Genomic DNA, 27,479 nt, shown 5'->3' with positions numbered 1-27,479 from the left:
GTTTTCGTCACTAGATGTGATGTGATTATAACCACATCGTGTGACTCGTGTCACTCGTGATGAAAAGTAAAGCCACCAGTAAACCAGCGAAAAAAAGACCATGCATACGCATGCATCAATTGAACGTGAAATTTAATGATTTTTCTCACATCTGTGGGCTTGCAGCACAAAAGTACTGGGTTCATTTATATGTGCAACGATAGTGGGTGAGGCCAGCTACAACACCCCATACTCAGTTCCGTGGAACAACGAAGAGAATCCGGACTCTCCGAACATTCACCATATTTTTAGTCATAACTCTCGTGGATGTATTCGCACCAAGCAGTGCGTATACTCTACCTGTAGGTCTTTCCAAGGCCGACATTCGTACAACATTACAACAATTTAAAATAATTTCTTCTTTTGCCGAAAAACTGTTTTCGGTACCCTCTGACATGTCTTTACTCTTGAGCTCTTTTCACAGAAAACAATTTTTTTTAGAAAAAGAGAAAGATACGTGGTTCCTTGAATTAAAAGACGAATTCAACGAGCTATACCTCATTAAAATCGGAGACCGCTTGTTCCCAAAGTTAAAAAAACGCCTGAAGATTTCTCGATATGATTCTTAAACGTTTTAGTCGATATCAGAGAAATTGAGAGATGAATTTGCTGCAAATGTTTTTCAGCTGGTCCACTCATACAAACAAAAAATGCTTCTACGTGTGAAATAGTTACACGCACAAGCGTGGCAGTGGTAAAACCGTATAAAGTTCAGTCGACCAACTGAAAAACAGCTGAAGCAAATTAATTTCTCAATTTTACTGACATCGACTGTATCTCCATGATTTAAACATTTCCTTCAGTTTTACGTGCGCTTTTAAAATAATTAGTAAATCGAAACAAAGAAACAGGGACCGGACTTATTTCGAAGAAGCGAAATAAAATTATGTTTTTTTACTATCGCAGCCTAATTGCTGTGACAATTTTTAATGCTTTTCCTTCGAGTTAACGCATTTACTAGTCATCTCGGATTGATTCACATAGCAGATCGGTAAAGTATTTACCACAAATCTTTCCACACAGACCGTGATATTAACATTAAGGTTGACCGATAGTATCTTCAGATATAATCAAGGGACAATGGACACATAGTTTTAATGAGATTAGAATCAAATTCAACTTTATCGTTTTATTTTACGTTGTTAACGCTTACTGATGGAGAAAAATAAAATGTCACAATTACAATCCAAATTTCCTTATTAATGTCACTCCATTTGGATATGTGTATTAACTGTGATAACACAAGTGGAATGAATATTGAATAACACAAATTGTTGAAATTGTGACTTCTTTATTTTCTCCGAGATCCTAAGATTTTATTTAACAAAACTTATAGTTTAACTATCACAATGAAATAAATGAAAATAACATCATAAATAGTGCTATAATCTCATGATTAATTTGAGAAAGAACTTATTCTTAAACTAAATCCATAGTTCACATAAGCGAAATTCACATTCACATTCATTTTCCATTTCCAGTCCCTTTGAATTTATCAGTAGTGTCCTTCCACGTTATCACAATTTAGAAGTGTGACAGAAAGTTCAACATAGAAAAGGTTTTTCTTACTGAATCAAATCAATGCAGCAGTAAGCTTTTGGAACATGAACATTAATTAATCTTTTGCATGTCATGAGAAAAGTTAGCAAATCTATTACTTAATTTAATCCAAGACTAAAATCTAGCACTTTATTTGTTTTAACACGTTTTACTATATAAGACGACGACATTAGCTAAAAGTCACAATTTATTTTTGTTATCGTTGTTGATAGCAAATGAATTATAAGTTTAAAAACCTTCCCCCCCCCCTCTTTTTCATATCATCATCAGAAAATCCCTATTCCTTCCACCAATTACTTTAGCTGATTTGGCTTTATTGTTCGTTTCTCGATTAGTTTCCAATATTTTTGCTGCTTTGCATAAGGAATATAATAATGAAACGGAAGGCTTCCACAGTAAGCAAGTGAGCAAAACAATACAATGTCGCATAAAATGCATAAAATCTTAGAGAGCCAACTCTCAATAGGCAATAAAACATTTAATTAATCTAAAGCGTGAATCTTTGTTATACAATCTAAGAAAAAAATTGCCTTTTTTTCGCTAGACTTTAAAATATGTATATCTCAAACGTATTTCATTTATTTATGGTGCATACATAATCAACGATTAAAAATTGTATCGCATAGTTACATGGTTAAGAAGAGCTTTTTTTTAGAAAAAATACGGTCACCTTCTTTCTATTACAGTATCCAGAAGCATATTCCACTGGCATCTTTTTATCTATCTGTTAGGATACATGAACTTAGTGTGTGGCATTTAGCGTCTATTACTATGTATGTACATGTGCAACTGTTATAAATATTTATTTATATTTTATCTGTCTATAAGGTTAAATTTAAAATGTAAATTGTCCACTGAACCACAATGGCAATGGTTAGAGGGGTTTTGGTTTCTCTCTACATATATTTTGCTGGCGTTTTTTTATATATTCCTTTTCTTAAGACTATCTCTCAATTTCGTATTTGTAATATGCTTGAAACCAAAGAGATAATCATATTACTGTGTGCATTGTTTCTATTCCTTTCAGCGACTGCTTATATTAAAAACGACCAGAAGGAATATTTTGTAAATTTGTAGTGTATAGATATACCGAACCAAAGTTTATAGCTAGTCATATCATAAACTAGAGTATATTAAATTCCGCACATATTTACTTCACTCTTGTCTTGATATGAGTCGCATTTTTTTTCCTCCATTATTTGTTGTTATGATTATTATTACAGTGTTGTGTATTATATCTCTTAGACCATGTATTTATACATGTTGGAAGTATGTATGAAGCGAAAAATAATAATAAAAAAAAATTGAGATATGTGAAATGAGAAAAGCGTGATATTAGATTGAAGATTGATATGCAAATGTAATTTTGTGATGTTTTATAAGGAAAATGATATCTTTACCTCAATATTAACTATTAGTTAATCCGTTCGATGTTTTATGTTAATGCCGTTTTTAGCTCTCTTATCTATGAGCTTTTATACATTTTATATGCTGCATAAAAGTATAATGGCATAATTATATTGAACTACACGACTCGGAATGCGACATTCTAATGAAATTAATTTTAATTAATTAGTGCGACAAATTGAACCACGACTATTATCTTTACTTATATGGAAAATGCTAATGAATGGGCCGATGCATCAGCTGCACATTGTTGCAATAAATTATGCAACGAATATCGCCCCTAGCTGTAATGCACATTAGCAAATCAAATGCAAATTTTTCGATGCAAGATAAATGGAGAAAAAGTGACTGTCCTCGATTGTCACACAGTTACCAAATAATTGGAAATGCTGATCAACATTTCAACGAACAAGCGTTCTCTTCTGCCATTTCTTTTTCAATTGCAAAATTTTAAATTAAATGAACTCGTTATAGTTCAGTAAATTCCTAGAAAAAATATTTTCTGAAAATTGATTATTAACTTGATGGCATGTGAATATCGACTTCAAACTGTACCGGACCTCTTTTAAGGAAATTGCTTTTTCATACCTAGGACCCGAAAAGTGCGACGAAGTCGTACTTTTTTTCCATCCAATTTTATGAGAAAGAAATTCATGTTTTCTTTCGAATTCCAACAGTTCCACACTTCCACACTTGTATGATGTGTGTAGAAACAGTAAGTCAATGGAACGAAGAAAAACAAGAAATCGCATAAAAATTTCTAACATAATTGAGGTGGATGTAAATGGAAAGAAAAACCGTAAAAGAAAATCAGTACGAACTGTATAGTGTCCAAAAGTCCATACACACATAAACTTCAGGAGGCAGTAGCTCCAAAATGAGTATGCGGTTGTAATATTCTGTTCGGATTTAATGTCAACCAGAAGGTGTTCACAAAGTTTACAAAAAACATTTAGAAACACTATCTCCTTGGGGGAGCTTACTATCTAACAACTACAACCACGGCACTGCTTCTAGCATGAACATAGAAAATATTGGGAGGCTGATTAAATCACAGTAGGCACTGCATTTCTGTTGTACAGACAGATGACTTGTTTTCGTTGTGCGAGTTAAAACATACAATACAATCCTAAGCGGTAGCTCGTATCACTAAAGCCTCCAAATTTGACATTTGTCAATTCAGTGTTCATGCTAGTAGCAGGGCTGTGCTACAACCCAAGAAAGTAGCAGAGGGATTTTTTAGTTACTTTGAAGATTGGAAATTGAAATTATTTGTGGTCATTTGGAACAATGACGAGAGTTCCAAAGTTTTCTATAAAAATATGGCGCGTTCTTTCGGATTTTTTTCTCGCAGCAAACAGTAGATATGTCGAAAATTAATGAAGTAGCAGATTTCTGGTTGTCGTCCATAAAATGATAAAATTAAATCAGTTCCGCTCAACTGGTCAGTCACAGTAGTCACACGCAGGGCCTACTTTTTGGAAACTAATTTCTTGAATTTCTTGAAATTTCTCGAATTTTCTCGAATTTCTTAAAATTTCTCGAATTCGAGAAATTCGAGAAACTTCAAGAAACCCGAGAAATTAGTTTCTTGAAATTTCTCGAAGTTTCTCGAATTTCTTGAATTTTCTGGAATTTCTTGAAATTTCTCGAATTCGAGAAATTCAAGAAACTTTGAGAAATTCAAGAAAAAGTAGGCCCTGATGGAGCAGATTGGGAGCTGAAGTTACTGTAGTAGAATTTTTTGATAGAATTGCTGCAGCTGTGACTGTCACAGTATTTGCATTATTAGTAAAACTTTGTGTACTTAACTTTGATAGTTGTTATTGTTGAGATTGTTGACTGTAAAATAAATCAAACTAACGCAGCAATAAATTTGAAATATAAATATTAATTTCTGACAAATATTTTTTTTATTGTGACTTCAATTCCATGAAATTGAAGTATAAGCGGATATTTAATGTGGTATCACTTCGAAATACACCCATACAATTTGTATACGATCGTTCAGAATTAAAGCGATAGAAACTGATTCAAGTGTAAATGCGTATTTTAATTACGTTTATTTTATTTACAATTTATGACTGTGAATATTATGATAAGCAAAAAAAAAGAAGTAATTCTGTAATGAATCGAAAATGTAATGAAGCGATTTGTTGGTATAGATTGAATTCAACATTCAACCCACAGATTTCATAATGTGTGACAAACTATATAATATTGGTAAAATCTATTTCAATGATGAAATACAGTTCTTCAGTTGAATTTATTTCTTGGAATTATAACCAGATTCGTACATTAGCAGTATATTGGGTCGATTTATTAATACCATTAATAATAAATTTTATCGGAAATTAACTACAATTCCTAAAACGAGTGTAGAGTTTCAGTTTCGTTATTTTTTTTTTCTTCGAAGACTCGTTAGCGAACGGATTCTTCGAATACTTTTAAAATCCGTTTCACATTTAAGAAAAATTCGAAAATCTTTAAAAATTTCAAATTGAGGCAGAAGCCTGAGTTTGCTATCCACAAATGTTAGAACAAGTATTGGTAAGATTACGGTTCGAAAAGCTATCACAGAACTTCCAACCTTTTTCAAAGCTCAGTCGCTACACCAAAAAAAAAGTTCTACGTTTCAATCGCCCAAAAACACGATAAGACCAATGGTTTACTTATCCGTACACTATGTACATTTAAAACGTACAGTAAATGTCAGACAGACAATGACGTTTAAATGTTTATTTAAGAATAAATGCAAGTTAATTGATAATTCGTAATATGATACAATCATATCACATCATCTGCTTTTATGGTTTTTGACGGGAAAACAAGCAAAAAAATTTAAAAAAAAGTAAAAAGTTTACACTGGATTTGAACCCGGAACCTCTTACTTGCCAGGCTCAGACGTACTAGCTGAACTAACGGGCTGCTGCGAAGAGTGAATGTACTTTCGAACAGCTTATAATATATAACATGGTTGTGTTTTTTAGGTTTCAGTTTCTAATTATCAAAATGTTCGTCGATTTTTTTAAATTTTATTAAAGTTTTATTCTGCAACTGAATTTTTACCAACTAATCAAACATATAATTACCGATCGAGGTCGGTCAAATCTACAAAAAGGAACGGATATATTGATAACTGACACGACACTATGAATCGTTTTGGCAGTCTTCCGCCAGCAAAGCTCGGCTTTTACAGGATGACATACTACTTATTGAGAGCCATCTGTTGAAAAGCTTCACGTAAACGGCGTCCTTTGTATAAAATTCAAAATGAAAGCTCCAGAAATGAGAAAAAGGGCGGTTCTTCAATCATTTCGGGTTTTCTTTACTATTTTTAATTAATTAGAAGTGTTTTGAATCAAATTCCACTTGGGAATATTTGGAATATCGATTTCAATAATAAAATAATGGTCCCAAAGCATCTATATGTGTAAGTAATGTGAAATTCTACATCTTTTGTGCTCAGTGTAGAGCTGTTTTAACACGTTATTATCATTCGTTTCATAAATTATTTTAAACTTTTTTTTTTGCAATTTGGTGATGAAAGGTCCAAACTTTAATATTTTGCAGTACAACACATATCTTAATGTGAATTCCGTTCAATAATGATTACACAAATTGAGGTTTATTTTAGACAAAGGATGCTGTTTACATGAAGCTTCCAACAGATGGCTTGTTCAGTAAGTAGTATGCCCTCTTAACAAATCTAAGCATTGACTAAGCACATCAAAATTAACTTCTTTGAGGATATACAGTGTCGTAGGTGTCTCACGTGTCAAATATAGAAATCACAACTGTCACCTGATACGTACGGATTGATCGTACAGTTGTGTACGGATCAAGTGTACATCGATGTACGGATAAAACTCCCAAAAACACGATTAGACCAATGGTTTACTCATCCGTAAATTGTACATCCAAAACGTACTTTCTACGAGTTACTCGTTAAAATTGGGCGATTTTAATGTACATCCAAAATCTCATTTTTTTGGGTGAAAGACTAGGTATACATCATTCATTATCTTGTCTCATTCAACTTATTCATACATTTGTATAAACTTCTTGCTCCAGGCACCTTAAATTTTTGATCTTCCCAGAATCATGAAATAACAGATCCATTCCTTCATAGCTGATTACGCATCAACATATAACTAATGATCAATCTATTGGTAAGTCTTAGACTCATTCGGACGCATTTCCAGTGCATATAAAAGTATTCGACCCTTGAAGCCAAAATAACTTTAAAAAAATACTTCGAAGCCTGTGTGGCTAGTGGGAGTTGATCAAGAACTGAAAACCTACAGTTTTCTTATGGGAATTTCTCCAGGTTCACGAAACGTACAGTAGAAAGGTTCATATTCGTTCAGGGCATTTTATGGGGATTTGAAAGCATCTATTTACCCAAAAGAACATGCAATTACCTTTGTAATGACACAACACTCGACCTTGTATCTTTCGTGTCACTGTAGCTATTTTCAAAATTAAAATTATGATTTCTGTTTTCACCTCCCAGTAGCCAAACAAGCATCGAATAATTTCTTTGAAAGTGGTTTCGGCTTCAAGGGTCGAATACCTTTCGAGTCACTTATAAAAAATTCTACCGATTGTGTCCGATTACGGCTGTTTCTGAAAGTAAAACTAAGTTTTGCTTTTACTCTTTTGACTACCTAAACACGTCCAGACCTCGGTCCAGACTCCATGAGGAAATTTGATAATTCCATAATGTAAAATGTGGTTTTTAGCTTCATCATAAAAAAAGTATTAAGAAAATTTGTGGTCAAACATCAATATCTACGAAGTAACCGATTTTGCATCAATTTATTGAAGATACTTTGCACAAAATAAGTTAGAGATGACTACTAATGGCGTCTTATATATTCCTAATAGTTTTAAGAAACAGTAGAGTTAGCAATTTTACTATTTAAATCGACAATTATTGGTAAATTGGGCCAGTAATACGTGTTGGTTGATTTATATAAAAATAATACGAAGCAATATAACCATAAATTAATCGCCGCAAAAACTTTCATACAATAAGCTCCCCGGAAAATCTTATCTGAATGGCTAAAATTTTACAATTTAAAACATTGAGCAGAGCATAATACACCACTCAGCCGGATAATGAACACATTCCCAATGCTGATTTATGTAAGCGATCATTTCTTTACTCTCCTTTTTTTCGCAAAAGAAGCGCACATTTTCTCATTGATATTAATAAATCAGTTTGCGAATTTTCGTTTCGATATTGAGCGAAAATACATTAACTTTATCATATTTATAATTAAACACTTCAAACGCACCGCTCGTTATTTCAAAATGATATAATTAAAAATGTTAAAGCTTCTTTTCAATCGACGCATTAAATCCGCTATATTTTCTAATAAATATATCATTAAATGATCGGTAGCTTTTCATAGGCTAAGTATTTCAACTTTATTGTATGTTTATTGCACGGAAAACGATTTTACGATTCATCATTTAATGTAACCATTACCAATGTGAACTTTACAGCCGTTAAACTAGTGAATCAATGCAAATTTGTTTTACTTATTTCGAAATGCGTATCAAAAATGAATTAATTGAATCGAACAGATATGAAAATCTCACCATTTAAGTCAATTAGTGGGCTTAAATTTTGTTTAATTTCACCAAGTAAAATTGCGGAAACAAGAGAAGCTTTGGAAAACGGTTGAGATACATTTGAAATTCAGACCTCTACAATAACGATAGTGGGGACGACGATGTGTATAATATACAAATCAAACCATCCAACGCAAAGCAACTCTGTTTCGATCATTACCTGTAAGCCTAAAAGTTGTCCAACTTCTGATAGGAACAGATGCATGACATAAATTCTAATCTATAATTAAGTAATTATCGTGTTATTTCTTATGCAAATTATACCCAGTGAACATGGGACATTTCGCTTTAACAAAAAAAAAATGTGAACACACGAGTGTCGAGTATCTTCAATAAATTCAAATTAAAATATTTTACCGAGGCAGAGTTAGTGAAATTCCTGGTAGAAAATGTGTGCACATATATGCACAGAGTAATGTGAAAACGGCAACATCGAATTCGCGATTAATGCAACCAATATCTATGGATTGAATATTTTATTCCAATCAATTAACACAGGAAACGGTTTCTCATGCTTGCAAATAATTTGGTAATTGTAGCCACCGTATTGTTATCTAATTAAAGCGTACAATATTGCGGTATTTATTCTATTGCGGTTATAATAAATTCAGTAGGTACGAAAACCGCATCGTCAAGCAAAACGGGTATTAGAGGTTTAATAATATTTGCATATTAGTATACCCATAAACATTAACCGCACACAAAGTTACAAGAATATACCATCAATCACAAATTAATGATATTGAATGGTTCATTATTGACAATAAATTTTATTAAATAATAATCGCTTGTTGTATATGGCAAGGTAATTGAATTTCCGACACATACAAGTGGTACGGTTTGAGTTCTAGAGCGACTTCCAGCCAGCTTAACTCGAAATTGAATTTATAATTGGCAATAATTCGGCTGAATAATTTATTTCTCAGAATCTCAGTCGCGATTTCCAATTTAATTTGCTTAAGGGAAACATATAATAATTGCTGTTGTGGCGTGAAGCGCTTATAATGAACCATATACACACCATCTCTGTGCATACACACAACAAACACCATCGGTGTATTGACAGAAACATTTAAAAATCATTTAATTAATTAATTAATTGAGATCGATAACATTGATAAAATGTTGCTTGTTAGCTCCAATTATTGCATTTTTGAAATATTTCTCGAGCACATAGTTTTAAAAACGAGCAGTTCCTTTTTTATGCGACAGACTTGGAAGAATGTGTGTATACGCTACGGAATAAATTACTAGATTACTTATCTAGATGTGACAACAGTATTTCTGGTATCCAGTCGACCACATTTTTTTACTCTTCGAGAACACGTAATTAACAGAATTTTTAACGACAAAGTCCAAAAATTTGTGTAAATTGACACGATACATAGTAATGATAAAATGGAGAAAGAATTTAGGTCGTTTACGTTAGATAACCTTTTTCAGCCATCAGTTGTCCACAATGACGACATAAAGAAATGATGAGCTTCTGGGTGGTGTTCTCTTGCAATAATGACGTCAAAAAACCGGAATATGAAACAAAATGAAGTAAAAGATTTTGCATCAAACACTTGACGACACTTTACTTTTTAAGTGAATGTTGAATGCAGCAAACACATCCTCGTCTTTTGTCATAAATGTTAAAATAGATGACTCAATTAGTGAATATAGCGCTGGAGCTACCGGGACAAAATTGGTTTAACAAATGAAAATCTAGATTTTTTTAAGTATTTCAGTCCCGTTGCGAGAGCTTGCCTAACAAAAATTCAAAAAATAAAAATCCAGATTTTCAATTGTTCAGCAAAATATTTGGGAAATCAATAAATTAAGGTTAGCTCGCTTAGTATGTGTTTATTACGTATGTGGAAGCATGGGTATTTCGGAGGTCAAAATGTATAAAAACATGTGTTCTAACTTCTAAAATTCAAAATTGAAAACCCACTGCTGACCGGTGGCGCCTCGCTTGGCGAACGAATAATACGAGAACAAATTGCTTACTCTACTACAAACCACAAAAACTCCCTGTAATATCGTTTGTTGCTTAGAATTGTTATTACGCGTCGAAGAGTTGCACTGAAATCCAAACCACCCTTTTTAAATTTCGACATGAAAATGAAAGGGGATAAAGGTTCGTATAAGGTTTATGTATCCAGACTAGTATGACTCTTCAAGCGCATCAATTACATTAATAAGAAAAGAAAACTTCAATATCGCTAGTTCCCTGTACCAATGTTCGAACAGGGCAACAAACGCATACAAACGACCGTAACAATAAACTGATCTGGTCACAAAGATGGGACTTTTATCATGTACTTTCGTTGATTTACTTTATTGTTTTAGGTTGGCTGAAACCGATTTTAAAATCGATTCCACTCAATGTGAATAGTAGACGCGTACGTGGTTCTGTACATTAAAGTATCACAACCATAATAAACCATCGCCTGCAAAGTAATCATTGTACGGATCAAGACAGGCCGTTAATTTACTCATCATCATGTTTTCAATGAATCGATAAGACTTTTAAACATACGAATTACGAATCGAAAATTTTTTCTACGAGCAACAGCTTTATCAATATCCGACCGATGAAGTTACCGCTCAATTTCACTTCGTTTTATGGACCGATAAATTTATGCATTTTCGATAAAATACAAAAACAAAACAAAGTGAAAAAATCTAAACTACATACAGATGATAATCGATCTACACACTCTTGAGTGTAATCTATAACGTGAATTGAACATTATTACCTATCACCCATTAATTTTCTTATACCTGGGAACTGCAGAGTTGAACCGTCCGTAGTAGTTATATATACATTGCTTATAATTCACGCTTTTTATAATAACAAGTCAGTTAAATCTTTCTTTAGCACGTTTGGTTAGTGTAATTATAAAAAATAAAGAAAATCAATTCCCGCATATTGAGATGGTAACCAGATTGTTACTGATAATAATTCTCAAAGGTGATGCCATATAGTGTAGCTATACGCACCATCAGACAAACTGGAAATGTGGGTTGGAAAATGCAACATGTGTGTATGACTTGTGTGTATAAAATGTATACAAAAAAACCGAGCGACATTTTATTTAAAAAAAAATAGAAAAAAATTCTTCTCATAGATTTCATTATGCAATCACATGTGTTACTACACGCTTTTAATGATCCAACGAGCTCTCTGTATAATTTAAATATTATTGATGCATGGTCGATGATCCTAAAAAACCTATAATTAATTCAAAGCGTATAAAAACGAGATATGAAAACACGTTAACTCGATACATGCATAATTGCTCAATGTCCGACCCCAAAAAATTATGTGGAATTACTGCTGACATTTGTATATTCAGAAATAAAATAGCAGTTCGACGAAATAATAATAATCAATAAATTCATAATATTTTAAAATGGGAGTCAAATGTTTAATTTAAATTGAGACATTTACGCCCATATCCACCTCAATTTCGAGTTATGTTCAGTATTTTTATATCAAACAAAAAAATAATCGGGTGGAAATGTTTTTACCGTGGTGAATGGATTTTCATTTATATGCTTTACCACCCTAGGGGAGTTATTTATAGTTATTCATACAACTCAGCATCACAATGTGCAAACTTTGGATGTCTCTGTTGCATAAATAGTTGTAATCTCGGTGCAAAGTAAGCCTCACGATGTGTATTATGACACACGGCCAACGGTCATAATTCATTTATGAAACAAGAATCGTATGAAAGTATACGGTATTTTCAGACTTAACCTCACTTAAGTTTCGTTAAATGTTTCGTTCATTCATTCATTTGTATGAGATATTTTTAACGTGAATGGCATTTCAAACGGCCTTGAAGATGATCTATTATCGCACTAGATGTCAGATTGACAATCCGAAGCGAAGCCGAAGATGGCTGGACATCGTGTGCGATTATATACCAGCATACGATTCATGTGTTGCATACAAAGCTTTATGCAATGAAGAAAATCGAATAAATATCGAAGATAACTGTAGTGTGACGTCAGTAACACTTCACTTTTTTTGCTGTAAAAAAACCTTGCAAATCCTTTATAGCACTAGTGCAATAAAAAACCTTGCAAATCTTTTATCGTACTTGTGCGATAAAATGAGTAATACATCATTGTACGCAGGCTGCGTAAGTTGCATATATCATCACTGAATTGTATAAATAAGTATTTCGCTAGTCATTGACAAAAATTAAACATAACTTTGCTTTTGTTGAGAAGAACGTTGTGATATATCGAGGGGTTGCTCATTTTGATCTACCAAAAATTAAAACAGGTATTTCCGTGATTTACCCAGGTTAAAGACTATATATCATCGATTTATCACGACTTTCGATGTTTCCCCTGTCTTATCAATGGTTAATCACTGATTAGCCGCTGGTAAATCAGGTAATTCACTGATAAAACAGGTAAAAAAAGGAGCAATCCCTCTCGATAAATACTGCAGTGCAGTAACTGCACTATGTATGCAATTGTTACTCGAGGCAGCGGAGATTAATGATCTCGGCTGTGCCTCGAATAACAATTTTCGGATGGAAGACTGGATTTTCAGCTTTTTATTCCTTCCTAGTTATGTACACACAAAATTTCGTTAGAATCTCTCAAATTCTTTTCATTATCTTTTACAATTTGAAAAGCTTCAGTTCCACAGAGAAAAAAAATCGTCAAGCGGAGCAATAAATACTCACTTTGTATACCTAACACGACCTACAATGTAAGTTTTATTACCACTTATATTCTGTCTATTGTTACGACAATTAGCTTCGAATACAATTACGTGAAATTCTGTACCATTAAATGCCTTTACATTCTAATTAAATTTATCAACATTTCGCGCCGAACCGTGCTTTTCCATCGCAATAAAATCTGTAATAATGGCAACAGCCTTCTTAAAAAGGAATCAATTAAAAGGTTGTAATGTTTACAAACGAAACGATGTGATAAAGGTATTTTAATCATCCTGTTCTACGTACAATTTAAACAACATGCCAATACATCACGTATATTAAATACTGAATGAAAGACAGCGCATAAAAGTCACATAATTTCAGCAGTCACATACAACAACAACAACAAAAAACTTCCCATATTGCTAAACGGTTTACTTGTATGACGATTAACCAAAAGCATTCAGTTCCAGAATTATGATCACGTACATCTAATCTCATTTCTTTGTGGGGATTTTTTTTTTAGAAATTGCCATAACGACAGTTTCTTTTCTGTGAATTTTCCGTATTAATTTGTAGTTTTTTTTTCTACAACGTGGTGCTTGTAATGTTGTCTAAACAATTTGTATTTCGCAATTACCGGTACCTTGTACGTCGACGAATTATCTATTGATTCGGTTGGATGTGAGTAATGTAAGTAAGGCTAGAAAGTCCTGACCAACCCTTTATATTGAAGCAATCAATTTGTGGCATATTTATAGAACTAAGACCAGGTAGTAAGGTGAGACAAATTTTTGCCGAAGGCAATCCTCGTTAATCGTCTTAATAAAAACGACAGAAAAAAGTAAATGCTTCTTTGAAGGTACACCTAATACACTCCGAATAAATAACTCGCTGTAAAAATGTATATCCCCACAATAAATGCAACTTCACTGCCACACTGTGTTACGTATTTATTAAAATGTTTTTTTTTTCGTTAAACTTTATCACACAGAAGTTATGAATGCAAAATTTATATTCAATAAAGAACTTATTGAAAGATATTTCACCATATTGTTTTAGTGGAAAAAAGAAGAAGAATGCAGAGAAAAAAAGACACACTCCCGTATCTGTAACACTATTTTACGTTAAAGACAAGATACTAAGAGAATATACAAATTTATTTTTATTGCCAACGAAGGTCATGCATAAATCCTATAAATCTTCTTTCGGAATATGCTTTTCGCCTTTTTTTTATGTATTTCTGCTCATATATTTCATTTGGAGTGTGGATTGTATGGATATGTACGTACATGTAAATATATATATATATAAAACGGTGGCAGTCGTGAATCGTTTTCTATTGCTTTATATTTAAATGCAATGCGGAATAAATTTAAGTGTGCAATGCAAGTAAACTACTGTTTAAACATCGACTTAACATTTTTAATCAATTTAAATTGTTCTTTAGTCGACACAGACAAATTAGATGGTAGTGCGATTTCTTTGGGCTTAGGTGAAATGAATAGGAGGAACCAATATATATGTGTTTATGATGCTTTGCATTCGAGAATGTTGCACCGCGTTAGCCTTTATAGCCAATTGACTGATGGCCATATGGCGTGGCCACTATAGAAAATTATGTGTCCAAGTTAATTGAAAAGAAAATAAGGAAACAGAATTGAAATTAAATGTTTTTAGCTGAAGGTGTGTTGATTCTAGGCCTGAGCATAACCTGCTTCGCCGACCAGTTGTCCACTCGTTAATATTGCACATGAATTGTGGTTCTGTTGCAGAGCTTCTGCATTTCAAAATGATCTTTTAACGTTGAAATATTAGACATTTTCATAATATATGCGGTGTTGCAAATATCATCAATTTTTGATTTGTTTCAAGTGTGGACTCGTTTTATGATTCGTTGAATAAGTAAAGTACAAACCTAGGAATGGGACTAACTTTTTAGAAACTGCTGTATGTTATCGGCAACAAGGCGAAAAATAAGTAGTAAGCTCAGTCTAGACTTCTCTTATATTGTGAAAGGTTTAGTAAAACTAAAGAAGTACAAGATTTGGTATGTATGTACTTTTTAGTGACAATGAACGTTAACTGAGTTCATCTGAGGGTGAAGTTTATATGGACAGACCATACATATAAACTTCACCCTTAGATGAACTCAGTTAACATTTATATTTAACCAAATCTATCGAGTTCAAAAAATGCATTTAATGTAACCTCACTTGCAGAAAGTTGGAAATTCGAAACATTTTTTTACTTACCGCATCCAGAAACGATTTGATCTTCAATGTTTTGACATAAATCGACAATGCGTTTGCTCTTTCAGGTAGAGACAGTGAACTGGACGAAGTTTTTCTACAAATACAATCCGTTGCGCGTGATTTGATTACATCTAGACATACAAACCATTTAGCCAATAGCTCACTGTATTTATGAATATATATTTCCAGCTCACTGTCACACGCACAAAAGCGTACGATTCTATTTAGGTAAAAAAAATTGTAAAAATAAATTCTGGAAAAAAGGTTTAAAATTTGAAGTTTTCTGCAAGTGAGGAGGTTACGTTAAATGCATTTGCTGAAAATTAAATGAAAAATGAGTTCGTCTAAGGGTGAAACAAGAGCAATCGCTACTTCCTCCGCTCCACACAAATTCTGACCATACCCTATGTATAGTTTCAGTGTTTAGGGATACTTTAAACGAGAGAAGTATCAGATCCGTGCCTGCCGTCTGTTGAAAGTTTCGTACCAAAGCTTTGCAAAGCTTACATTAACCTAACCATTGTATAATTACAGCGATAAGTGAAAAACGACAATTTGAGAGTTGTTGTGGTTTGTAATTGATTCCCCAAGAATTTCGTTGAACAAATGAAAATCCCAACAAGAACAAAGTACTAAAATTAAAAATCTATATTTGTATTTGTTTAACAAATTTTGTGTTGAATCACAAACCGCAACAACTCCCATTCAGAAAATATGTCGAATTTGACTTTCTTATATTGCTTAAAATATTGTAATTCACTGGAATTTGCTATAACAGATGATTAGTCATTTCTAAAAAAAAAACTGCAGTGCGTCGAGATCATCCGACTTTCATCTGAATTGAGTTGAAACCATTAGCTTGTCGCATGTCGCAATTTAAGCACAAAACAACGTAATTATCAATAAAGTATTCAGCATAACGTAAACAACATAAAACAAACAGTAGATATGCAATAGAATCGAGACAAAAATATATAAATTTTTCGTCATATTTGGAATGTGGGACGTGGTTGTCTAAACAATTTCCGATTCCTCCGAACATTTTCTGCAAAGGAAATATTATATTTTGTATTTTCATGAATATGATTCGTTCTGTTATTCAATTGCAATTCAAAGTACATAATTTAATATAGAGAACCTTTTATAGAACAATGTTTGTTCAAATAATATGAATGGTTTTTGGTTCGGTATTACATACGCCATAGTATTTGAACTCTTTCTTCCATCATACACAATATAGCCCCATGAATAAGAAATGTATTTGCTTAAAGCTCTATGTGTGTAATGTGTATAAATGGAATTTTTTTTTACTCTCTGCAACTTCAATAATATTTCAGATAAAATATGTCTCATTTTTTACGTTGTTCTGTTTTTTTTTCGCTAACGTTCCTCACAAAAGGATTTACTACTACTCATAGACCGAACATCAAACATAATAAACAAGAAGAGAAAGTTAACGAGAATCGGTTATTACTTTTTTGTGGAAATTTAATATTTTTCTTATACTCCCCATTTATTTGCTGTATGAAGTATTATTAAGATAATAAAATGAATAAAACATTTAATGAACGCTTTGTGGGCGAAAGCGTTTCGTTAGTAGTTGCGGAAATCGCCGACCATATATTACAATTAACTTGAACACCATATCCTTTGCATTACATTCCCACTGTCGACCAAATCAAAAACCATTTTTATTTGCAGGGAGCAAGTTACTTGGAAAATATAACGCTGACGGTTTCAATGTAGACAAAAATTTATGTTATGTTAGATCTGACACTGAAACGGCTGTTTGTTTTGCCAGGGGACATCTCTTTAGATTACGAGATATTGTAACCTTTAATTGTGTTGTTTAACCTTTCATGTTCATTCGTATAAATGCTGAATTACTTACGTAACTCTTGTAAATGATACTAAAATCCATGTAAGCAGATAACCAACACATTATACCAATATTACGCGGTTATCCTCCTATCTAACAAATTATTTTTAAACAAAATCTTAAAACACTCACGAAAACACGGTTTCCCCTTTGTCGATCGACCGTTGTATGCAATCGCTTTTTATTCGAATTGTGCAACCATACATGCACCAAAGCAAAGAAAAAACTCTATCCAGCCTCTACGGATGAAAAATATTGATATGGAAATATGTTCAAGAAAAGCCCCCCTGTTGCCATTAACCAATACCGAACCGATTCAATTCCCTTTGATTGAATGCAGTCTCGGCTATCAATTGAAATAATCTGATTTAACCCAGGTTTTATCTCTATGAAACTATGACATTGTACATAACTTGTAAAATTATTAAAACAAATTGTTCGTACAGTCTCGAACCATACACGAAATGAATAATGCTCTTCACTTCCATGTGTTCTGTTTCAATGTTTTAATAATATAATCAAAATGCTGAATCTCATTGCTGTATTATGTTGTACATTTCATATAAATATTGGGAATGGAATGGCATTTTCTTATTCAACTTCATTCAAGTCTGTAAATACCACTACGACTACGTATATATAATGTAATCCTAAAGTTGAATTATTTTATTTGAACAGAAGTGTGCTGGGTGTATCCGCTTTTTACCAATTTTTCGTTCTTTTTTTCTGGATGGTGTGTCTCACTCAATACACACAGAATAGAGTTTTTTTTCCTGTTTCTTCTTTCTCTACCGTTTCACTTTGTTTTCGTATTTTCTTTTTCTTCAATGAGTCTCAAATTGAGCAAACGATTTCGGGCATTAAACGAAAATGATTCACATGTTTTAGAGTGCTTGATTGATGGTTTGTTTATTTGAGAAATCGTGTATCGTATTATATAGCTACCATTTTTACTATGTTCCACAACATGCAAACAATGATTGAAAAATTTAAATTAACTTTTTTTCATCAAAATATGGTTCGTGTCCATAAAACCGAATGTGTATATCGTAATCTACGATATTTTTATTTGCAATTGTTTGTTCCAAATAATTTTGAAAAAAATTGATCGAAACCTTCATCGAAACAGTAATCATTTCGACAAGTTGTCTCCGTTAATAATTTTTGGTGTTCCATTTTCATTTTTGTTGATTACTTGTTAAAGAGGTTGAAACGACTCTCTAAATTATAACTTTTAAACATCTAGTCATTTGTTATCGACAACGACGACCAAAATTTCTATTCTATTGAGAAGCAAAGTGTATTTTATTACAAATGAAGTAATAGATCTTTATCAGTTTTACAGTGTTCTAAATCGTAGATAGTTTTTTTTAGATCGAGAGACTTAATAACAGATTCAATCATCATAATAGTGACAAACAGTTCAGTATTCAAAGATAATAGATCGATGGCAGAACTTTAGCAAGCATCATAGCCAAGAATAAGAATAATTCTCATAATGATAATAACCACATTACCTGTCATCACTCTTCATCTCAACAGAACCTCTATCCGGTTTTCTGTGCTGACACTGATAAGCGACGTCGCGAGTAGACGAAAGGTGAACGTAAGGTTATACCGCAGGGGAATACTTTCTGAGAAAATTAGGGATCTTTTTGATCAGATAGACGAAGGGTCTTCACTCTAGACTTTACAGTCTGTTGTTAGGAATCTCATTCTTAAAAATTCAATAAAATTCTTAAAGTTTACTTAAAATCTTTCGTTTCAATATTTTAAGATTTTAGGGAATTTTTTAAAGAATTTTTTGAAATTTTTCATGGAAACCGAAAATTTTTAGTGGGTAGATATTGCAAAAGTCGGTGTGTTGTCTCATGACTACTAATCGCTACGACTATCCAAAAGTCGTTTGTGCATCCGACAACTGAAATACGACCTATTTTGCCATGATTTTTCATTAAGAAATGTCAGTTTTTCCCGAACTATATATCGTGCGGGAAAAAACTTCATAACTTTACAATTTATAGTGAGGGAAAAGAATTACGTGAATTTTTCTTTGACTATACGATTGATTAAATTTAATATGGTGAATGTGAAGTGTGTATGTTTTCAAGTAAATTGACGTGTTTTGTCTATTTCAGTTGTCCGATGCATAAAACGTTGTTCGTACCTCGACAGGAAATGGATTTTTTCAGCACCAGTCCTAACTTTTCCTTACGAGCGAAGCGAAAAATACTATTTCGATGCACAAATTTTTTAAACTTTATTTTTCACCCAACCGGGCAGATCCTATTTTTGACAAAATATTTTCATGAATTTTCTTGGTTTACTCGAAATATTTACCGAAAAAAAGTTCCGGGTGACTTAAAAACATTAAAGAACTTCAGAATTTTCACCGAAAAATGCAAAGACACGCTGAATAAATGAATGGTGGACTGGAAAAAACATATTTCACTTGACAGATTTTGACCAACCATAATATCAGTGAGCAGCACATGATCTCAGGACTCCGGTAAAGTAATTAGTTTTTCAATTGAACGTATATCTGCTAAGCGATAATAATTTAAAATTCATGACATAATGAACGAGAAAAACAATGAAATTGGTACAGTTTGTTCATTTCATTTTTACACAGTTTCTAAAGATTGTCGATATGTCAGAGTTTTAAATGTACCCAGTCAATTAAGTTCTTCCCAAATTGCGCAATATTTGAATTCGCGATAGAAATTTTAAATTTTGCGCCAAAAATTCATAATTTGGGAAGAACTTAATTGACTGGGTACATTTAAAACTCTGACATATCTAAAACTGTGTAAAAATGACATGAACAAACTGTATCTTTGCATTTAGCGGCGAAACATCTGACGTTCTCTATTATATTTAATGTTGAGCCTAAAGTGTAGGTTTTGCAGTTTAGTCATTTCCACAAAAAATCCTGAAGAATTCACAGAAGTAAAGCCTTATAAAATGGGAAAACCCACAGATGTCAATTAGTAGAGACCTTGATTTAAACCTTTAAAACTCCAACCGAGATAATAATAAAAAAATAATAATGAGAATTCGGTACCGGATTCTAAACATTAAACTGTCCCATTTTACTGACAACGTTTCTCAGAACCACCCTATGAGTTTAAATAATTAGGTCACAGTTTTGACACCTCAATTGTCGATCTTTTAATAAAAATCGCGTACCCCATCTCACATCTGCATCGCTATTTATACAATTTATTTGTTAAACAATCGGAAGGTATATACAGAAAAAAACAATGCAATAAATTATTCGCAATGACGGTATGCATGGTATGCAATACAATCAAAAATATAATAGCCTTCACAGAAATCTACATTTTTGTCATTTAACGCACAAAAAATTGATTCAATTTTGAGTTATAAATGAAATTCGTAATCAAGCCAAAATTCGAATGAAATTTTTATATTACAGAAATACTACGAATATATGCGGTGGAAGCATTATATAGTGTTATTCCAATTTTAAAATTATTTACCAAATTATTAAAATAAATTTTTTGTTTGTGAATAAAATGAATTGATAGCCATATTTAATGTTATACTTATGGAGGCAATGATAGGTTTTAATATTATTTTTTTGTGAACTGGATTATTTTCTACTATAAAATGTAATTGAGAAAATAACATGGAATAGTTGCATTTAATGTCGAACAACCTGAATTCAATTTCTGCACATATATCTGTCTGTATTTTGTATAGTATTGCGGCGAAAAAAAAATCATTGTATATCCGTATGATTTAGTGCTTCTGTAAACGTATGTTGCGCACGACGTTGCATATTTATCATTCGTGCAACTCCACATACTTCAATCAGATGCAAAAAATTCTATTCTATGCAAAAATTATTCCATATTGATATGTCTTTATAACGAAACTTTAATACTTATTGGTGCCCATTATAGAGACGAATATCATAAAGTTGTTTATCTATAATAAAATAGTGGCTTTTGCAAGTTAAGTGTGCTTTTAGGAGATATAAATGAACTCATTTACATTTAGTCGCTGTATTATGTTGTAAAATTAATTTGTATAAATGTAACAGTATTTGACGAATAATGAAACACAGTATGGGAAATGGGAACTAAATGGAATCTAATGTAACGTATTCCATTCTAATGAGAAAGACGCTTGCTTGAGATGAATAGTGGGACCTCGGGTTGTAGTTCGATAAAACTTTAAAATATTACTTCACATGTTTGGTCAGTTTCCAAAGTTCACAGACAACCAACATGTTGCTAGTACACCAAGTCGAGTCTGTTACTTATTTTTACGTAAGAAGTTTTAGCTTGACACATAATATGTCAGGCCGCATTAGCCCAAAGCTCGTCAGTTTTTTGTAGTCGCTGCGGTCGATAACAAATCTATCTTTTATGAATTGAACAAAACTTCACTATTCAGAAAATAGAGCGCAAAAAAATGAAGTATTGCAGAAAAAACAAATGAAAATATATCAGTTTTGGTTTTATCTACAGAATGAGAAATATAAGAACAGGCTATTTCAATCCAACCAATTCAATTATTTTCCTAACTAGTGTCAAAATATCTCACCTTCGTCGCTACGTCGTACGTCATTTAGGAAAAAAGTTGTTCCTAACTTATACTAAAAGGTTTTTTTAGCGAATTCGATTCCAGCACTCGCCTCCGGCTCGAGATGGACACCTCTCTTTCGCTAAAAAGGCATTTTAGCATGCGTTAAGAAAATACCTACAATATGCTAAAAGTTTCCTATGTGCAGAATGAGCACCAGCTGGTGTAGAAACAAAAACACTTTCTATTGAAGACAATCTACACAGTGCATTTCTATGTTAACGTCAGATCCAGCTGGTTATATTCAGCTGGTGATATTCAGCTGGTGATATTCAGCTGGTGATATTCAGCTGGTGATATTCAGCTGGTGATATTCAGCTGGTGATATTCAGCTGGTGATATTCAGCTGGTGATATTCAGCTGGTGATATTCAGCTGGTGATATTCAGCTGGTGATATTCAGCTGGTGATATTCAGCTGGTGATATTCAGCTGGTGATATTCAGCTGGTGATATTCAGCTGGTGATATTCAGCTGGTGATATTCAGCTGGTGATATTCAGCTGGTGATATTCAGCTGGTGATATTCAGCTGGTGATATTCAGCTGGTGATATTCAGCTGGTGATATTCAGCTGGTGATATTCAGCTGGTGATATTCAGCTGGTGATATTCCGCTGGTGGTCTTCTACTAAAAGTTGATATGTTTAATGAACTTAATCAATTTTAGTTTCAACGGATACAAAAAACAAATAAATTGTTATAAAAGTAAAGTGTTGAAAGGTCGGATGCCTATTACGATAAATGATCTTTTATAAACGTATGTCCCCATCTGTTTTCGAGCGAGAATACAAAAGTGCATAATGAGCTTATCAAACGACATCTTTATACCAAAACTAATGTATAAACAAATGAAGTGAAAGATTTTTATTAAATTTTTTTTAAATTGAATTCTTAGATCAAATTAAGGAATAGATGCGACATTTAAAAAATGTATCAATGTATAAAGTAGTGTGACGAAAAGAGTTTATTTGTATCCAGACCTGTCGTAAATTAGTTGGAGGCAGAACGTTTACTTTCGCGTCTCATCGAAAGACATTATTACATACATTTTAAAACTATTTGTGATTGGTAAGCATAGCCATGCTAATGCCAAGTTAAGAAAATAAAGTTGTTAAAACCTCTGTTTTAGATATCTACAAATTATCGTTATGCTTGCTGCACATTACACATTTAAATTGCAAAGTGAACTATCATTAGCATAATTTTAGCCGGCGAATTTCCACCACAATAACCACATCAATTGGCTCTCCAATAATAGATTTATATCATACATTCAATTAAAAATTCGACCATTTCGAGAGATATTTTGATTAAAGATCTTATTCAATTACATGCTTGTTTCGGTTTTTTGCTGAACCGCCCATTTACATTGCCATCTTTTTATTGAAATGTATATTTTGAAATTGGTGATTAATACAGCAACTTTTGATTTATTATTTTGATTAATAGCGCTATATTTCAACGACTTATAACATCTGTTATAAAAGTGACCACATATCTGCTTATTATATCGTTCATGTTAAAATCATTTTTTAAATAATATTTTGCTCGATCCCGGAGGCCAATCATATTTATGCAACCTTTATAAATAACAGATAGATGTAGGAATTGCGTTGGACTTTGCACTTTTTTTTTCTAAGTGCACAAACCGTTAAACTGATATACACATGGCCGTAGCCAAAGCTACACTCTTTGCAAATTTACCCTGAAAGAAAATTAATAATTTTATAAAGATTTTACTTCTCTTTTATCACGGATAGAAATTAGTGAAAAATAAAACAAAATTTATATTTTGTTCACCTTTTTATCTGATATACACCACAAAATGATTGAAAATGCTACATTTCCATTGCACCGTAATGGAACTAGTCCATTGCTGTACTTATATGCATTCATCTTCAATTTTAAATGGAATTGGCCATAATCGTCATAATTAATAAAAATAATTTTTAGAGCAAAAGGAGCTTCCAATCTCTGTTCATTTATATACTTACTGCACAACCTGTTTAAATCTTATTTGCTTTTCTGCATTCCTACACGAAAAAAAATTTCTATTTGCTCCGGGATCCTATCATTAAAACATTAATATAGCAATTCATCTTCCAATCAAATTAAATCATATCAAGTGATTATCATCTAATCAAAAAATTAGCTAGATCATGCACGCTTATCGAATGGCTCAAATGGATGTAATTTAAACACTAACCGTTAAATTAAATGGTTCATCATGCGTGTATCTGTATCATATGTACTCACGAACAATTTGAATCGCCTTTACTTTTATTCTTTTCTAAGCAATGTTTTAATTTCGATGATCGTTTGTTGGTTTATTTTATATCGTCCACTTAAATAGTATTTAAACGTTCGTTCATTGTTTAATGGCTACAAATTAAGTTTGTGATGACTTTCAGCGGAACCTGTTAAGTACCGTGGTCTAATTATCGCTGGTACTGCTGTAAATTAATTTTCATATATTAGCTATATCTAGTAAGCTAGAGCTGAAGTTGGTAGTGTTAAGTCAAGAAAATTAACCACTAAAGTACCAGCAATGACGTTTATCATTAAATTAGTAAATATGTTACTTCTTCGGTCAAAAGTACTGCAGAGTACGACCTAAAGTTTAATTTAAAATCTTTTACCACACTTATTTTAACATACACATTTCCCATATAATAGACCATTGTCCAGATGAAGAGCAGTTTGTTTGTTTATTCCAATTAATATACAGGCCACTACCCTAATTACATATTAACCGTTAATTTACGTACAAGCTGTCACTCCATGGGTGGAATTTGTTTCATTTACTGATACAAATTTAGGATTTATTCAATGCAAGCAATAATAAAAGAAAAAGCTGTCGTCATTAAATGATTAAATTCATAGTCTCAAAAGGAGATTAAAGTGAAAATCAAAGAAAAGAAAAAAATAAAGAGAAAAATTCGGTTCCAGTATGTCAATCGAAGAATAGTATTCATTGTGGTTGATGAATTGCGCTGAATGTTTGATTTTTGCGGGTGACTCGAAATGGGCGACTAAAGTTGAGTGCAGAGCTCAGGGTTGAGTCGATGTTACCCGGAACCAGTTGAAGGAGCAAAAATTCATCGAACGTGTTTCTAGTGATTGTAAGTTCAGTTGCTTCAGTCGAATGTGATAATCCGGTTTTATCCAATGAAATTTGTAGTAGAGCATGTGAATTTTCGCTGTACTCTTTCAATACTGTCGCTGTACATGTTGTAGATGGGATTCCAGATGGAACAGCAATATTCCAATCTGCCAGCAGTTTTGCTAAAGGATCTATTACTTCATTTGTTCCAAGTATTTTCAAGAGATTGATTTCAAATCTTTTACTTCATTTTCTCGAGTAAGCTTTTTGCTATCTAAGATTGCATTACTCGGAGCTTGTCATTTATTCCTGCAGTATTTTTCGGCAGCAGATGATAGCCGTTCGCAACAAGCTAATATGATTTTGTCAAGTTTATGTCGGTGGTAATTCAAATCTCTCAAATTGAGGTAGAAATCAAATATCACAGAATTATTTTAATCGACATCAATATCTATTTATGCATTGAAAGGTTCTTCTTTCTCGCAAAAATAAACAATGCTATAAATATACGACAGTTTAATGTTTAATCATGGAAAGATAAATCTTGAAAACTTCACTCAAAGAAAAGACACAATTTTACGATCGTACTTTTAGAGCGTGCTCCAACTCGGAAACGGTTTATAAAAATTTTTCTTACAGATATATCTGGTCGATCGTTCGATCTTAGGTTGTGTGCTATCAATCTTTTTGTTTAAAAATGTAAATAAATCACTTTGAACAGCAAAGTGGGTGACAAAAAAGAAGTTACAATTTATTCTCAATAATGTTATTTTTGCGCGGGGTATTCAATCTCTTTATTTTATTTGAAAAAAAGATTAAGATAAAAAACCTTATGGTAGCAAAACAGCACGAATAATAATACAAACAATTTCTATGGAAAGACATTATTTTCACAATGTATTAAGATTGCGAATGCGATCTTTCTCTCGATGTAGACATTGTTTACAAATATATCAACTTTTGATTCGATCAATAATTTTTGAAGTGACGGAACAAATAGAATGTTTGAAGGAATAACTTAATGAAACAGTGAGTTAAATATTTCGTTGGAGTCGTTTTATCAGCAGAATGAATTTTTTCTGGAATTTTTAAGAGTTGGTTCATTTTTAATTAATCACATTTTCTATACCTATTAGTAGATAAGCTGCTTCGCTCTTTTACTTTTGATTTTTTTTTTCGAAACGCCTGATTCCTGATTGAACGCAAAACGGTCCGAAGAATTTATTACAGGGGAAATGGTTTTTAAACAATTCGTCTTTCCCAACTAGTGTAAAAATATCGTTTAGGAAAAAGGTTGTTCCTAACTTATGCTAAAAGAATTTTAGTACTCGGCTATTAAATTATATCGATTTTCGTGGCACTCGATTGAAGTTGCATAAAAGACACAAACATGCTAGAGAACGACATTTCAATTAGTTCTGCATCAATGATTATATTTTCCCCGACCATAGCTTCTCAACCAAAAATTTAAGGTATAGGCATGGGAGGCGTTCAAAATTATCGATATTATCAATCGAAAGAAATTATCGATAAGTGATTAATCATATCATTATCAATAATTTGATAATTATCGATAATAATCAAAATATCGATATTTCGATAATTATTTAATTTTTCTTATTCGTATGTTCGTAATGATCGAAAATGACAACTTCCCGCACTGTTGCGTACAACACGCATTAAATATTTAAATGGAATTACAATTTCAAGTATTTTTATTGCTTTATCGAAATATCGATATTTTGATAATTATCAAAATTTCTATAATTATCAATTATCGATATTTTTTTGATTAATTTTCGATAGAAAAAATTATTGATTATCGATAATCGATAATTCATAATTATCGATAATCAAAATCATTATCACCCATGCCTATTGCCTATTAAGATAAAACTTTATAATACTTCGGATATTCGCACAATGTGCAAACCGAACATCTTCATCATTCAATTTGTAGGAGGATGGATTCAGTAGGAGCAAACCAAACTCCTTCCTGAACAGTTTTTAGAAGGATGAATTTAGTTGTATCAGACTAAACTCCTCCCTCACTCAATCTGTAGAAGGATTAAGTAGGAACAAAACAAACGCCTGAACCATATGATTCATAAAAGGTTAATATAGCTGACTATTTTCTCTAATTAATATTCTGATATAAAGACGTTAATACTATTTGGTTTCGAAAGCTGCCAATACTATGACACGATGATCTTCTGGTCATTTACATCATCATCTCTCCATTTATTTCATCATCTCTCCATATATTTTCAGTTTCTGAACGAATACTGTCCAATATTTTGAT

At 32.4% G+C, this 27,479-nt stretch overlaps 1 long non-coding RNA gene across 1 annotated transcript; it reads right to left on the bottom strand.

The window, feature by feature from the left end:
- Positions 1 to 925: 925 nt before the first annotated feature.
- LOC119066867 lies at positions 926 to 27,479 on the bottom strand. Its single transcript, XR_005085818.1, has 3 exons — positions 27,464 to 27,479; positions 1,589 to 1,603; positions 926 to 936 (listed from the first exon to the last, which is right to left on the bottom strand). It is a non-coding gene; the product is annotated as an uncharacterized LOC119066867 (long non-coding RNA).

The sequence above is a fragment of the Bradysia coprophila genome, chromosome IV (assembly GCF_014529535.1).
Source record: "Bradysia coprophila strain Holo2 chromosome IV, BU_Bcop_v1, whole genome shotgun sequence".
NCBI lineage: Eukaryota > Metazoa > Arthropoda > Insecta > Diptera > Sciaridae > Bradysia > Bradysia coprophila.
The sequence above is the reverse complement of the archived record's forward strand: the minus strand, read 5'-3'. Positions and strand labels throughout refer to the sequence as shown.